General features: G+C 40.0%; 1 protein-coding gene across 2 annotated transcripts in view; it reads left to right on the forward strand.

Annotated features, from left to right (window-relative positions):
• The window catches only part of LOC133616971 (teneurin-3), a 745,483-nt gene that overhangs the window by 671,363 nt on the left and 63,299 nt on the right, over positions 1-10,821 (forward strand). The gene's annotated exons all lie outside the window — the stretch shown is intronic.

The following is a 10,821-nucleotide window of genomic DNA, read 5'->3' on the forward strand; positions in this document are numbered from 1 at the left end:
ATGTTATACTCTTCTGACACCACCAGATAGCAGTATAAGTTTAAGACCCCAATTCAGTAGTGTACACAATTTTGGAAATAAGCGCTAAAAGGTGCTGTCCACGCATGTGGCCAACTAAGGTTTTAATCAGATCAAAAAATGACCACACAAAAAATTGGTACCGTTGAGTAAATGGTAAATGGGTTATGCTTGTATAGCGCCTTTCTACCTTCAAGGTACTCAAAGCGCTTTGACACTATTTCCACATTCACCCATTCACACACACATTCACACACTGATGGCGGGAGCTGCCATGCAAGGCCCTAACCAAAATCAGGAGCAAGGGTGAAGTGTCTTGCTCACGGACACAACGGAAGTGACGAGGTTGGTAGAAGGTGGGGATCGAACCAGGAACCCTCAAGTTGCCGGCACTCTCCCAACTGCGCCAAACAACAAATTGCTATGAATAATTTTGCCCATAAACCAAACTCCGAACAATTTCCTGCAACATTCTGAATTCGTACGCAGTTTCAACCTCGACAATCTCGTAGCTGACACAACTCTTCTCTTCTCCTCTGTGAGCCACTCGTTTTTTTAAATTTTGTTTATTTTTTTTCAAAGTCGACTTCTCGCCAGGCCCGCCGGCGAGCGTGCACAAGTAGATCCCCGCCGTGCACGACCTGCCGCCTGCGCTCCACCGGCACACGGCAATTTGCACTGCGATTGCTCGCTTTTCTATAAACTCCCCAAGATAAAAAGCCAAAGACGGGATTGTTTTTGCTCTCAACGCCGCCGGCTTTGAATGCCAACTGCAAAGAGTTTGAGCTTCAGCCGGGTGAGAAGGAAGGCTCAAACGAGTCTAATGATGGAGTGGGTGGAAGTCGAGACCGGAGAAGTAACAGCAGATGGGTTTTTGTGTTTCTCTCCTTCTCGGACAGCTCCAGATATGACACTCTTCATCCGTCTGAAACTTGTCGCGCAGTCAAATAAAGCGGTGAACTCCGCCAAAGACTGACGGAGGCTCCCTGCGCACATTCTTGTTTTGCAGCTGGCAATCTCTTTGCGGGCGCAGGTTGAGTCACAAAAGACTACATTGAAAGGGTAGAAATTGCAATTCCCTTTCGAGGTTGCGTGTAAACCAGACCTGGGCAAATTAAGGCCCGGGGGCCACATGCGGCCCGTTAAGTTAAAGTTAAAGTACCAATGATTGTCACACACACACACACTAGGTGTGGTGAAATGTGTCCTCTGCATTTGACCCATCCCCTTGTTCACCCCCTGGGAGGTGAGGGGAGCAGTGGGAATCATTTTTGGTGATTTAACCCCCAATTCCAACCCTTGATGCTGAGTGCCAAGCAGGGAGGTAATGGGTCCCATTTTTATAGTCTTTGGTATGACTCGGCCGGGGTTTGAACTCACAACCTACCGATCTCAGGGCGGACACTCTAACCACTAGACCACTGAGTAGGTGTTTTAATCTGGCCCGCCGGACATTCCCAAATATTTTTTTTTAGATCTTTAAGATGTCAACCGACGGGACGCTCACATAATTCCGTTTAGATGAAGAATCAATCACAATCCTTACGAAGGGTTAGCAAAAAATTCCCGCAAGAAACGTCTTTTGGGGTCTATTCCGCCTCTTTTGGGTCCACGGCCACATGTGTCTACTCCCAGGCGAGAGATGCATGAATTATAAGTCGCCCCCGGCTCACCGCTAGAATAGTCTGTCTGCGTTTGCGCATATAATAACAATATTATTCATATTTGGTTTATTTTTAGACTTAGACTTAGACTTCCTTTTTATTGTCATTTAAATTTGAACTTTACAGCACAGGTTTGGTGGCTGCAGGATTAGGTCACTGCTATTTGCAGATGATGTGGTCCTGATGGCTTCCTCCGGCCAAGATCTTCAGCTCTCACTGGATCGGTTCGCAGCCGAGTGTGAAGCGACTGGGATGGGAATCAGCACCTCCAAGTCCGAGTCCATGGTTCTCTCCCGGAAAAGGGTGGAGTGCCATCTCCGGGTTGGGGAGGAGATCTTGCCCCAAGTGGAGGAGTTCAAGTACCTCGGAGACTTGTTCACGAGTGGGGGAAGAGTGGATCGTGAGATCGACAGGCGGATCGGTGCGGCGTCTTCAGTAATGCGGACGCTGTATCGATCCGTTGTGGTGAAGAAGGAGCTGAGCCGGAAGGCAAAGCTCTCGATTTACCGGTCGATCTACGTTCCCATCCTCACCTATGGTCATGAGCTTTGGGTCATGACCGAAAGGACAAGATCACAGGTACAAGCGGCCGAAATGAGTTTCCTCCGCCGAGTGGCGGGGCTCTCCCTTAGAGATAGGGTGAGAAGCTCTGTCATTAGGGGGGAGCTCAAAGTAAAGCCGCTGCTTCTCCACATCGAGAGGAGCCAGATGAGGTGGTTCGGGCATCTGGTCAGGATGCCACCCGAACGCCTCCCTAGGAAGGTGTTTCGGGCACATCCGACCGGTAGGAGGCCACGGGGAAGACCCAGGACACGCTGGGAAGACTATCTCTCCCGGCTGGCCTGGGAACGCCTCGGGATCCCCCCCGGGAGGAGCTGGACGAAGTGGCTGGGGAGAGGGAAGTCTGGGCTTCCCTGCTTAAGCTGCTGCCCCCGCGACCCGACCTCGGATAAGCGGAAGAAGATGGATGGATGGATGGATTTACAGCACAGATAAGAACGAAATTTCGTTACATAAGCTCATGGTAGTGCAGGATAAAAAAGCAATAAGGTGCATATATAAATAAATAAATATATATTAATAATATATAATATATATATATAAAATAAATACATATATATAAATAAATAAATAGATTACTGTACAGATAAATATATTGCACTTTTTCACATGCGTCCACGTTAATGGATGTATGTTATATTGTCTTTTGTATTCCAGTGAGTTAATCCTTTTTGGGGGGAGTTGAGGGGATAATTTAATTGTGATGCGTTCAAGAGTCTTACGGCTTGAGGGAAGAAGCTGTTACAGAACCTGGAGGTTCTGCTTCGGAGGCTGCGGAACCTCTTTCTAGAGTCCAGCAGTGAAAACAGTCCTTGGTGGGGGTGGGAGGAGTCTTTGCAGATTTTCTGAGCCCTGGTCAGGCAGCGGCTTTTTGCGATCTCCTGGATAGGAGGAAGAGGAGTCCTGATGATCTTTTCCGCCGTCCTCACCAGTCTCTGGAGAGACTTCCAGTCTGAGGCATTGCAGGTTCCAGTCCAGACAGAGATGCTGTTGGTCAGCAGGCTCTCTATAGTGCCTCTGTAGAATGTGGCGAGAATGGGGGCAAAAAGTGCATGCGCTGCTGAGCTCTTTTTACAAGAGCTCCGGTGTGTAGGGACCAGGTTATATTGTCAGTTATCTGCACCCCCAGGAACTTGGTGCTGCTTACTATCTCCACCACTGTGCCGTTGATGAAGAGTGAAGCGTGGCTGGACTGGTGCTTCCTGAAGTCAACAATGATCTCCTTGGTCTTGTTGACATTCAGGACCAGGTTGTTGGTTCTGCACCAGTCAACCAGATGTTTCACCTCCTCCCTGTAGTCCAGGGGTGCTCATTACGTCGATCGCGAGCTACCGGTCGATCTCGGAGGGTGTGTCAGTCGATCACCAGCCAGCCATTAAAAAAATAGTCCTAAAAATGAGCGATCATAAATCTTCACTATGACGTCACTTTCGTCACTTGATTGACATTCACGGCACCCGAGGGTCTTCTGAGATGACGCTGGCTGCTGCCAGCTCATTAAAATTACCGACTGGAAGGCGAGAAACACTTTATTTCAACAGACTCTGGCGCCGTACCTGTCGTCAAAACCCCAAAGACCGACTGCACAGTTGCACAATAAAAGCGCTACTTCATCCTGCCTGCGCTACCAAAATAAGAGTCTCAGGAAGCTGGCGTGCACAAGCTAGCAAGCTACGGAGTTTGCCGACAATGTATTTCTTGTAAAGTGTATACAAAGGAGTACGGAAGCTGGATAAATAAAATGCCAAAAACCAACCACTTTCATGTGGTATTGGACAGAAAGGAGGACTTTTTTTCTCCTCCATTCGAAAATGCGGACCTTATCAGCACCACTGTCTGATTCCAATCAATGCAAGTCATCACAATCAGGTAATACACTAACTTATATTCTTGTCTTCATGAAAGAAAGGAATCTATATGTGTTAAACATGCTTGTATTATCTCTAAACACTTTTAACTTATTAACAATATTAACTATGTGTGTTAAACATGCTTGTATTATCTTTAAACACCTTTAACTTATTAACAATATTAACTATATGTGTTAAACATGCTTGTATTATCTTTAAACACCTTTAACTTATTACCAATATTAACTATAAGTGTTAAACATGCTTGTATTATCTTTAAACACCTTTAACTTGTTAACAATATTAACTGTGTTAAACATTCTTGTATTATCATTAAACACCTTTAACTTATTAACAATATTAACTATATGTGTTAAACATGCTTGTATTATCTTTAAACACCTTTAACTTATTACCAATATTAACTGTGTTAAACATTCTTGTATTATCATTAAACACCTTTAATTTATTAACAATATTAACTATATGTGTTAAACATGCTTGCATTATCACTAAACATCTTTAACTTGTTAACAATATTAACTTTATGTGTTAAACATGTTTGCATTATCTTTAAACACCTTTAACTTAACAATATTAACTATATGTGTTAAACATGCTTGTATTATCTTTAAACACCTTTAACTTGTTAACAATATTAACTATGTGTTAAACATTCTTGTATTATCATTAAACACCTTTAATTTATTAACAATATTAACTATATGTGTTAAACATGCTTGTATTATCATTAAACACCTTTAACTTTTTAACAAAAACATATGTTTCATAAATAAGTAAATATAAATGATATATATGAATGAGGTAGATCCCCACGACTTGATCAATTGAAAAGTAGCTCGCCTGCAGAAAAAGTGTGAGCACCCCTGCTGTAGTCCATGTCATTGTTGTCACGGATGAGGCCCACTACTGTCGTCTCGTCCGCATACTTCACAATGTGGTTAGTAGTGGACCTGGCGCAGCAGTCATGGGTCATCAATGTGAACAGCAGTGGACTTAGGACGCAGCCCTGGGGGGAGCCGGTGCTCAGGGAGATGGCACTGGAGGTGTTGTTGCCCACTCTCACAGATTGGGGTCTGTCTGTGAGGAAGTCAAGCAGCCAGTTACAAAGGGGGGTACTGAATCCAAGGGGGGCCAGTTTGCTCACCAAGTGCTGCGGGATGATGGTGTTGAATGCTGAGCACGTCATGACATGTAAATGGAGTATTGTTGGTGGTTTCTGGATGTTTTTAGAGAGTATAACGAGTGCGACATAGGACCCTCGATCTGTTGAATCAACTATTTACGATTTTGAATGCATCAAATGCATTTCCAGTATGACTGACCTAATAATATGGTCAGAGTGCAGAAGCGTTACTACCGTGACGTCAATATCCGAAAATAGCCAAAGGTATTTGGAACTGAATATTCAAAATGAATGACTGAATTTGTGGCATTTTGTGATGTTAAAACTGTGTTTTCACATACTTTGCGGACTATAAATGCAAATTGGAAATGGTTTAATGGATAAGATGAAACACAAATAAGCACATAAAGTCAACTTATTTTTCCACTCTACTGCTACTTAAAAATATGCATTGAGGACATAAAGTGTGTTTTATCCGATTACTCCACCAACCCAACAAACTAATCGATGGATTTCTCGATTTAACAAAATAATTGATAGCTGCAGCTGTACACCAGGCAACGCAAGGCAAGTTTTTTTTTTTATAAAGCACAATTCGTACACAAAGCACTTTAAAGTGCTTTATAGAAAATTACAAGAAGACAGCGATAAAAATAAAATAATCACAAAATCAATCCAAATTCAAGTCAAATAGTCTAGAGAAATGACTTTCAGTTGTTGTATGCATAATTGAATAAAAGTGGCTTTATATTCTTCAGTTTTCAAGCTGGATTTAAACATTTCCAACTTTTTCCGGAAGACTATTCCAGATTTTAGGAGCATAAAACTGAAACTAATGTACACATGGCCAAGCTTGCGTCAGACTAGCATACACAGCAATCAACTCTGATTCTAGAAATCTACTAAAAATCAGATTAATCTAGGAAAATCCTTAGTCAAAAAGCATACATCCCTAAAAATAAAGATTTCTAAGCGTAATTATTTTTGATACCCTAAACCTTATATTATTTTAAACTGAGTTGTACACATTAAGAATACAGTTTCCACGGGCAGGTTCACAGCTTCACGTCTTGTCAAAGCATCGACTTGCTAGAAAATGTTGAGTGAATTGACTTGTCGAAGCGCACAATCTGCTGGATTCATAGCTGCCGCATTATTTTGCACCTTTTACTATAATACAATGTATATATAATTAATGTACTTGACTGACTTGTAAGTACAATTTATGGCAGGTCTACTTTCATTGGACACTGAATTTCCTTTTGTGACCAAGAATTGGGCTCTTTTTCAATTTATTTAAATCATGCAGGCGAGTTTATACTGCTAGTAATACTTTATATTAATCATGATTAGAGATTGTAGCGTCACGGAAGAGTTAGCACTGAAAGGGATTCTGGGTATTTGTTCTGTTGTGTTTATGTTGTGTTACGGTGCGGATTGTTCTCCCGAAATGTGTTTGTCATTCTTGTTTGGTGTGGGTTCACAGTGCGGCGCACATTTGTAACAGTCTTAAAGTCGTTTATACGGCCACCCTCTGTGTGACCTGTATGGCTGTTGACTAAGTATGCCTTGCATTAATTTGTGATGAGAACAGCCGGTAGATATTATGTGACTCGGACGGCACGCACGCTAAGGAAATGCCTTTAAGGTTTATTCTCCCTACGTCCGTGTACACAGCGGCGTTTTAAAACGTCATACATTTTACTTTTAGAAACCGATACCGATAATTATGAAACCGATACCGATAATTTCCGATATTACATTTTAAAGCATTTATCGGCCGATAATATCGGCAGCCCGATATTATCGGACATCCATAATCATGATTAATCCAAATTCAAAAGTGTGATTAATCTGATTTTAAAAATGGATATATTGACGGTATTAATAGTAATATCATCAGAATAAACATTGATAATAATACGTTTTGATAATCTATTTTTTTTTTTTGTCCTGTCCAGCTTCTTAGGCAAATCATATAGTAGATGTAGATGCCCATATCGGCTGTTCAGATTTACTTTACAAAAGAGAAGTGTGGTATACATCTCTTGTTGCCTTATTTGTATTTGACTTTATTAAATGTATTTATTGTCATGATCCGTGGTCCGGATCATGTTTTGTTTAGTTCTGTTCTGTTAGTTTTGGACTTCTTTAGTTCCTGTTTGTGCACCTCCTGAGTTTAGTCACCATGGTTACTTATGATTTTCACCTGCCTCTGTTGTTTGGGACGCACCTGTGTACTATTTAAGTCTGCCTTTGTGGATCACTCGTTCTGGCTTCATTGTTTGCGTCACGCCTTTGCCAAGTGAGTTCTATGTTCTTGAGTCCTATGCTAAGTTTGTACCCTAGCTTCACGTGCGACTTTTGGTTTGCTTCCTGTTTTTGGTATGTGTTATGATTTGCAAAGATTAAATCCTATCCTACCTACATGCTGTCGTCCGGAGCCGCCCGTTTTGCACCCTGGGAGAACAACCGCGCAGCAAGCTGCACCCCCGATCGTGACATTTATATTATCATTTGATGCAGCCGGGCCGGAGCAGGAGGGGAAAGAAAGAGGAAAAAAAAGGAAGACGGAGGGGGAAATTGTGGGGACAAATGGGGGATTAGACAGAGAGACAAAAACAACAACAGCAAACACAACAACAACAACAACAATAGAGCAACATCAGCAAATAGGATAAGTACAAATATGATGGCAAAAGTGATAGCAAAGAAGCAGTTAGTGAAATAAATAATAATACAGGTAGTGCACTACAAATGGAGCAATACAAATACCAATAGAAATATCACTATTGATAATGAATAATAACAATAATTACCTCTATTATCAACAATACAGTTGTTCAAATGCAACAATACATCAGAATCAGAAATACATATATGTAATGATAACTTGAAATACAAAAGAACGCAGATAAATGAAGGGGAAGAAAGAGAAGAGACCGATATTAACCTTGTAGATTGTTATAGTAACAATAGGTTAAGCCAGGGGTGCTCACACTTTTTCTGCAGGCGAGCTACTTTTCAATTGATCAAGTCGTGGGGATCTACCTCATTCATATATATAATTTATATTTACTTATTTATGAAATATTTGTTTTTGTTAACAAGTTAAAGGTGTTTAATGATAATGCAAGCATGTTTAACACATATAGTTAACATTGTTAAAAAATTAAAGGTGTTTAATGATAATACAGGTATGTTTAATACATATAGTTAATATTGTTAACAAGTTAAAGGTGTTTAATGATAATACAAGCATGTTTAACACATATAGCTAATATTGTTAAAAAGTTAAAGGTGTTTAAAGATAATGCAAGCATGTTTAACACATATAGTTAATATTGTTAACAACTTATAGGTGGTTAAAGATAATACAAGCATGTTTAACACATATAGCTAATATTGTTAAAAAGTTAAAGGTGTTTAAAGATAATGCAAGCATGTTTAACACATATAGTTAATATTGTTAACAAGTTAAAGGTGTTTAAAGATAAGACAAGCATGTTTAACACATATAGATTCCTTTCTTTCATGAAGACAAGAATATAAGTTGGTGTATTACCTGATTCTGATGACTTGCATTGATTGGAATCAGACAGTGGTGTTGATAACGTCCGCATTTTTGAATGGAGGAGAAAAAAAGTCCTCCTTTCTGTCCAATACCACGTGGAAGTGGTTGGTTTTTGGCATCTTATTTGTCCAGCTTCCATACTCCTTTGTATACACTTTACAAGAAATACATTGTCGGCAAACTCTGTAGCTTGCTAGCTTGTGCACGCCAGCTTTCTGAGACTCTTATTTTGCTAGCGCAACTGTGCAACTGTGCAGTCGTCTTTGGAGTTTTGACGACAGGTACGGCGCCAGAGTCTGTTGGAATAAAGTGTTTCTCGCCTTCCAGTCGGTAATTTTAATGAGCTGGCAGCAGCCAGCGTCATCTCAGAAGACCCTCGGGTGCCGTGAATGTCAATCAAGTGACGGAAGTGACGTCATAATGAAGATTTATGACCGCTCATTTTTAGGACTATTTTTTTAATGCCTGGCTGGTGATCGACTGACACACCCTCCGAGATCGACCGGTAGCTCGCGATCGACGTAATGAGCACCCTTGGGTTAAGCTGTGTCAGTGTGCCATGTGTTACCAAGTTTACCCTAGGGCAACAACGTTAATATATGTTTAATGAGACGTGATTATATGCATGAGTGTATGTACGTATATGTACTTGTATATGTACAGTATGTGTATATGTATGTTTGTGCAGTGAATGTATATGTACAGTATGTGTATATGTATATGTATGTGGGTACAGTGAATGTATATGTACAGTATGTGTACATGTATGTTTGTACAGTGAATATATATGTACAGTATGTGTATATGTATATTTGTACAGTGAATGTATATGTACATTAGGTGTATATATGTATATGTTTGTACAGTGCATGTATATGTACATGTATGTGTATATGTATGTTTGTACATTGAATGTATATGTACATTATGTGTATATATATGTTTCTACAGTGAATGTATATGTACATGTATGTGTATATGTATGTTTATACAGTGAATGTACAGTATATGTACAGTATGTTTGTACAGTGAATGTATATGTACATGTATGTGTATATGTATGTTTGTACAGTGAATGTATATGTACATGTATGTGTATATGCATGTGGGTACAGTGAATGTATATGTACAGTATGTGTATATGTATGTTTGTACAGTGAATGTATATGTACATGTATGTGTATATGTATGTTTGTACAGTGAATGTATATGTACATTATGTGTATGTATATATATATATATATATATATATATATATATATATATATATATATATGTGTTTGTACAGTGAATGTATATGTACATGTATGGGTATATGTATGTTTGTACAGTGAATGTATATGTACATTATGTGTATATATATGTTTGTACAGTGAATGTCTATGTACATTATGTGTATATGTTTGTGTATGTATGTGTATATGTTTGTACAATGAATGTGCGTGTGGATATACAAACTTTGAGTGTTTAGGTATGTACTGTATTTATTTATTTATTCATTTATTTGAATTAGGTGTATGCATGTGGGAGCGTAGGATACCTATTTATGTGTGTATGTATGAATAAGTGTGTGTATGTGAGTACATATGTGTATATGTATGTACAATATATTTGATAATTTTGACGTTTTGATAATCTCATCAAGTTTTTACGATCGGCAGATGGCCAATCAAAAAAAAACGAACTGCGGGCCAAAATTGGCCCCTGGGCCGCACTTTCGAAACCCCCTGATTAAACATTAAAGAACTAGCAACTTGAATTCTTTATTGTACCACCTTAGAGGGATTTGACTTTAGAGGTTTCCCTTTTAACTCCCAAAGTAATCCACACATGCTACGCGGTATCTGACAATCAGAACCATCAAACGTCAGGTGCGAGGCGTCCATTGATATCATCGCTGTATCCATTTGAGCTTCGGCAAAAAGTCCGATACTTTGGAAGCCTCTCGATGGTCGCAACAACTCCTCAGAGCTGGCGGATGCTGTAACCACGGCAACCGTACACCTT

This window comes from Nerophis lumbriciformis, linkage group LG16 (assembly GCF_033978685.3).
Source record: "Nerophis lumbriciformis linkage group LG16, RoL_Nlum_v2.1, whole genome shotgun sequence".
Classification (NCBI taxonomy): Eukaryota; Metazoa; Chordata; class Actinopteri; order Syngnathiformes; family Syngnathidae; genus Nerophis; species Nerophis lumbriciformis.